Here is a 6,840-nt window from a genome sequence, read left to right as displayed (position 1 = left end):
AAAAAAAAAAAAAAAAAAAAAAAAAATCTCTGAAAATTTGACCGCTTAATATTAATATTTAGGAGTGGACCAAGCCATGTGAAAATTTTCCATTAAAAATAGACGACAATCGTGATTTTTTATCTTTAAATATCTATAGCTCAGAGTACTTTATGGCATCGCATTTACTTTAGTTGTATATTCTTCAGAATTATACGCTCTAACTCTACAACTCTACAAAAGTTTCCATTGCAAAAAAGTCGTAACTCACATCGGCGAGGTATTACAGAGCTCTAAACCTGATTTTTCCACTAAATTCGCGTTTTTTTGTATAAATCTCGTAAGTGACAAGAGCTATAGGAAAAATGTTAATGTTTCGAATCAATTTTATTAACTCCAAAAAAGGTCGTTATTTACTACAAAAAACTCGCTGTCATTGATAATTCTCGATTTATTCGGCTTTTTAAATATGGCTGCAGGAAATTAATTTTTTATTACATACCTACCATCTATGAAATTTCCATAAAGCCTTACATAAACAGACTTGGAAAAAAATATAAATTTTACTGAAAAATTTCTTATGTCAGAGTTGCCATTCATTTATATTTGAAATGTTGCTACATTTTTTTCACCGAACTGTTGTATGTATTACTATAACCTAATCGGGACATATATGTATATGGTTAGTCATACAAAGAAATGAAGAAGATATCGAAATTTAAAAGGCACCATAAATCAATAACTTTACACCCTAGAGACATCAGATTTTGCCCCAGAAATGGAATGAAGTCGTGGTAAATATTGGATGATGGGCATGACACCGCCCACTTTTTGGTGAAATTACATATCTCGAGATCTGCCCAAATTTATTCAGTATGACATAATTTGTGTTAGATGTAAATTTGAAATTTTAATAGGATCCCTTCTGAAAATAGTATAGTATTACCTCGGCTTTAATCCATGCAACTTAGCCTCTCTTTAATAGTTAAATTTAAATTTTTACAAACTTTTAGTCAAACCTTCAATAAAAAAATTGAAATTTATATAAATCTTTTTCCAGTTGAGAAAGAAATTGTAATTGCCGCTAGATGACCAGAAGCATTGTAAACAATTTCATTTTCTTTTTAATAAAAAAATTATAATTTTTCATCCTTCGCTTATTTACACTATTTAATTACTTGTCCACTATTTACTGTTATTTATGTAAATAAATGCATGTCGAGTAAAAAGCATAAACGAGCGCTGGTTCTAAACCCGTTACTGTGAAAAATGAATGTACTTTCACATAAAGTTTGCTTATCAGTATGTATGTATATGTATATATATTTATATATACGTTCACATATACATATATAGATCTATGTATATAAATATTAATTCTGTGCATGCATATTTCAATAGACAGCAATACACGCGTAAACCATTCCGGGTCTTCGTCCAAAAAAAGAAATATCTGGCAAATGGAAATGAATACTTTTGAGTAGGTTGGTATGCCGGCAAATGAACACGACCGGAAAATTGCTTAAATATATTGTCAATTTGAATTTAAACGATTGTTTGCCTATCACTTTCGAATTATCGCCATATGTGAACCGCTGCCGCTGCAGACCATTTGCCATATCGAAACACATACGTACAAAAAGGAATTAACTCGAACAATAACAAAAGATATCAATGGCCGAAAATCGGACGCCGAAATACAACGCTATACATACGCACATAGTGCACTATAGAAAAAAGGTGAAGTGTGCAAAACAAATGCAACGGCGCATAAAAAATCGCTATACTGGCAGCCAAATCATTGAATAACATCAAGGCCACACGAATATTCAAGAATGAGCACGACTATATCGCTCCAATGCAGCAGTTATCCACCACCAAAGTGGTTTGGGGGTTTGGCGCGCAGCTCAGATGAACTGTGTAAGCTGCAAATTTAAACGGTTACTCGTCTGACATTGCCAGGCAAAATCATTGTGACAGCAAAAATCCTAAAAACTCACTGGACCCAACAAGTCATCAGCCGGCTAACTGGACAACCAGCGTAACATGCATATTTGCCTGTAGGCTCCTCGTACTCACTTGGCCTACTGTATAGGGCGGCAACAAGCACATACGCTTAGTGGGAAGTCAAGAGATCAACCGTGAAATGTTTCATGTGTTGGCGTTTTGCCTTTTTATGGTCACTTTTCGTTTGGCGAATTTTTGTGGTGCTTTTGATTTGGTTTTATATTTATTTTCGTATTTTTTGTTAAAAACAGGAAGCTTGTAGAGAAACTTATGGTTTTCAAGATAAGCAATGGTCTATTAGATTATTTAACACTTTTGCTAAATATACGAGTACCTCTCTGTAGAACAGACTGTAGAACAGAGGAAGTGTGCTGTTATTAATACAAATATGGTATAGCTCTTTCTTTCAGGTATTATCACTGGAGGGACTCTGTTGATATCAGCAGCTTCATCTGTTTTTAATTTTAAAGTTTTCGCTTTGTTTAAGGCCGTTATTTTCCTATACAGAAACCTATTTTTATTTTTTTTTAAATATGGTGCACATTTATAGTGATGTTGGTCATAGCGAAATCGCTGGAAGCTATAAGTCTGGTGTGCTTGCACGTGGCACACACTTGCCTAATTACTATTGGACTGCTAACGGAGAGCAGTTTCCTTACCTCCATACAGATACTATAAGATAACAGACGTTCACGTGAGCTCACAAAATACCTCCGGTCGTTCGGAGATTATTGATACCAATATACTCAAGTTAGAGAGAAGGCTGATGTCCAAAGGCGACATCCCGATCTGAAATTTATTCAAACATTGGTGCATAAAATAGTATAGACAGCTTAACCCTTAATTTAATAGTATTTAATCCCCTCCGCGAGCCTCATTTCACCACCTCAGTTGTCTTGTACTATTTTATTATATGTCATAGAAATAAGATTTGATTAATAGGGTCTTCGGCCATAGGCTTTTTAATATAAATTCTTACTAATATTATCCGTGAGATAAACTATTGTTTAGCTTACCAAACTTTGAGCCTGCTGAAGAAAACTGACAGGAATTTCGTATAACGGAAGTTTTTCGTTACAAATTAATGCACCGCCATGAGCTGAATTAATTTTAACATATCCGTGCTGCATATATATGAACTAGTTCCTGATAAGATATCTGCAAAAACTATTGTGTGGATTTCAACCTAAAATAACGCTACTATATCCTGAAAAGTTATTTAGATCTAACTTCTATAGCCTATAGCTGCCTTACAAACAGAACGATCGAAATCAAGTTCTTATGTGGAAATCTTTTATAAAATTTATTTGACGAAATATCTTCAGGAAATTTTATATGAATTATTTTCTAAGACAGTGCTACGATATTTTGAAGATTAGATAACCACATCACATAACTACCATACAAACTGAACGATCAGTTCTTCTTTGGAAACTTCTTTATTCGTGAGGGTACTCTAGCTTCGGCTAAGCTGGTGTTAATTTTTTATTTGTTGCTAATTTCCTTCAAACTGTGTATCTCATTTATGAAGTAAATTGAAGATACAATTTACTGCTTTGTTTTTCCTACTGGGTTTTCGTATTTATGCATATGTGTGTACATTTTCAAACCTTCATGCGCAGCTAATATGGTGGCAAACATACGAATGAACAGTTGATATGGACTTTGAACTTGCCAGTGGATAAAAACCATGGGCATAAAATAAAAATGTGTCTCTGCATATGGACTTGTACACATATACAGGTCAACACAAATGGATGTCAGTATGTAGACACATATACATATATATGTGAACTAGTTAGCATGCTGGTATTTGGATAGCACTACCATCTGTTACGCGTAGTTAGAAAATGCTAAAACAGTTATCCAACTGTGCACGGGCACATGACATATGCAGATGAACGAGGTTATACTTAGTCACCCGGTAAAATTTGGGTTAATATTTTTTATACACATGCCTAAAAATATGTTTATTTGTTCATTTGTGCTTAGGTATGCAAATATTTTGCTTCTTCAGTTAGTTTACAGTATCGAACTTGATTGAAATTAATCGGGAATTTTTTTAGTGAGTAACAAGATCCTCCTTCAAGGGAGTTTTAATGATAACGTGTGCTATATATCGGGGTATAGAGAGATAAATATAAAAACTTATAAATGGTGTTCACAATGTACATATATTTATATATAGTACTGATATTTTCAAAAGCAAGAGTCGGATTTTCTAAAGCTGTTGAACAGAAAAGTTTTGGTATTTTCAATATTCGCACGGATTGGGTATAGTAACAAGAAAAGCACAAATCACTGATGCACCGAAGTTATAGAACATTTCGCAAATGTATTTCGTTCAGTTAATATACATATGTATAAATAAAACTGAGAATATAGTTTGCCAACGGCTTTCCAACGGGAAACGTTAACTAGTTCTTTCTAACCGGATTGTTTGACAGAAATAATCTTCAAGCTGATTTAAAGTTACTTAATAATGAAAGAATATATTCACAAGGGGTATTTAAGCTATTATTTAACGTGTTTAAATACAACATTTTAGTATCTTACAACAATGTAACTACTGTGAACTTTAAGATTCTTTACCCAGTCGGTTCCTATGTACCAGAAGTAATATTTTATATATGACGCACGACATTTAATACAATATTAGAAGTTATATTATCCGAGCAAAGTGTTTGTTTATTTAAATTGAAATTAAGAGTAGCTCTCCATTGTCTGTCTTGTTGTTCAACAGGGCGTATACGTAACTCTTGCTTTTTTTTAAATTAATATTTGACGCTACTAAATACTTGTAAGGGCAAAAGTTAACGGGTGTTTTTAGACGGTGATTTTCAATGAGACATACTTTTATAGAGCTGATCTTTTCGATAACTGTTATTTGATTCATGTTCAAACTGAGCCTTGCCATTTTAGAACGGAGAGGCTTACTCGGGAACAACATTTGGTTATAAATGGATTGTATGCTATCAATCTATTATGAAAACTTTTCGGTTTTTATAAAATTTCCTAGTTCCTAGTTTGACTTTAAAAATAAATATTTTTATATCGAATGATTCCTTTCCAAATCTCTGTTCAGTCGGAGAACCCTCTGCGTCAAATATTTGATCGATATATTATAATTGCAGAGCAAAGTCGGTAGTTCGAGCCATTGGTAGCTTTTCACCACTTCTACAGTGTGCTATGATGTGTGTGAGTTCAACTGATATCGCACGCAACTATTGGTGGTTTCTTCATTGACTTTACCGACTTTGCCGAAGGATCGTGCTTCTTACAAAATATAACTTGTGCAAAAATTGGAGCCGAACGAAATCACTGGGTAATATTTCTTTAAAAATTACGGCAGCCCTAATGTAAAAGTCAGATCCTAATGTAAAAGTTTAGAACCATAAATAATCGTTCCTGAATTGGAGGATGTTGACTTCGATGATCTTTGGTTTCAACAAGACGCCGCTAGATATCGTACAGTTAACGAAGCTATCAATTTATTCAAGGAAATTAATGGTGACCACATTTTATAGTGTAGTAGGCCTCTGGCGCAGTCTTCAAAGTAGTGCAATTTAATACCGCTAGACTACTTTTTGTGCTTGACTCCTTGAAAAAATATTCGGCAAGTTTTCGCTGACATACGGTTTAAACTCCTTCAAAATGTATCGAAATTTGAGCTTCTCGTCTGGAGTTTATTTGAGCCAGTCGCGGTGGTGACTTGCTCGAAATCGTTATAGTTATGACATATCCTTATCTAAAAACCGAATGTTCAAAAACACGCTTTACATTAAGCATAGCACTAGAAGAATTATTGCAGCAAAAATAGTGAAATCAACAGGGCGTATACGTAATAAATATTACTTGCCTCAACTTTTAATACATTTTAATGAATATTGAAAGTAGTGTTTATTACGTATATGCAATATCGAAGGCAATCGACCTACTTTTGCTGTAAAAATTTCTCCAATGTTATGTTACTACTAAAACTACAATTAGGTCATCTTACCAAATCTAGAAACTTAGATGCAGAATAAGCAATTGCTTATTTCATCGAGGACAAAAAAAAAAAGACCTTTCAATGAAAGAAATGGATGGGCTTTGAATTTTGAAAATAGTGCGTCATGGAAATAATCGCAATTTGCGACAAAAATTACCAACAAACCAAAACTAGTTTGCACAATTTTCAACCAGGTAAATTCAAAAATAAAGTTTTGAGCAGAAAATATGCCTTTGCAAAACAGGTTTTAGATAGTCTTAAAACAAATCTTATTATTTATTTGGCATCCTAGAAATCTATGGAGGTATTACAACATCTACCACCATCTTGGATAGTTTAACTGTGAGGAGAGTGATCCAAAACGGAAAAGTGAATCACAAAAACTGATATTAACTTTTATGGTGCTATTTGAAATGAAGCCCTAGAGAAATTTATGATTTGCTTAAAACTTTTAAGGCTACATCCTCGTACGATACTTCAGCTTGGCGCTGCAGTTAGTAGGCACTTCTTTTCGCTATTTTTTCCTTTCGCAACTTTTTATTTACTATAAGCGTTTCATTGCGAAGAAAATGTATAATCTCAGCGGCCTAGCGGTCGTTAAATAGCTTGCTAATTACTCTGTTGGCTCGTGTCTGGCTTTGTCACTTTATCCCAGTTCTAAGACATGGCTCATAACTGGGCTCGAAATGAGATGCTGTTAATCCTCTTTAACCCCACATGGTTATAATATTTTTACCCTACACTACGGTTATAACTCGTCGAATCGACGAACTTTGTTTTTAAGAAATTCCTACAAGAGAACTATTAAAGTAAAAATACACAAAAATAATTATTAGTAAGGTTTCTTTTATTTAAAAGTAATA

Source organism: Bactrocera latifrons, unplaced genomic scaffold, assembly GCF_001853355.1.
Source record: "Bactrocera latifrons isolate USDA-ARS-PBARC rearing strain unplaced genomic scaffold, ASM185335v1 scaffold_151, whole genome shotgun sequence".
NCBI lineage: Eukaryota > Metazoa > Arthropoda > Insecta > Diptera > Tephritidae > Bactrocera > Bactrocera latifrons.
The sequence above is the reverse complement of the archived record's forward strand: the minus strand, read 5'-3'. Positions refer to the sequence as shown.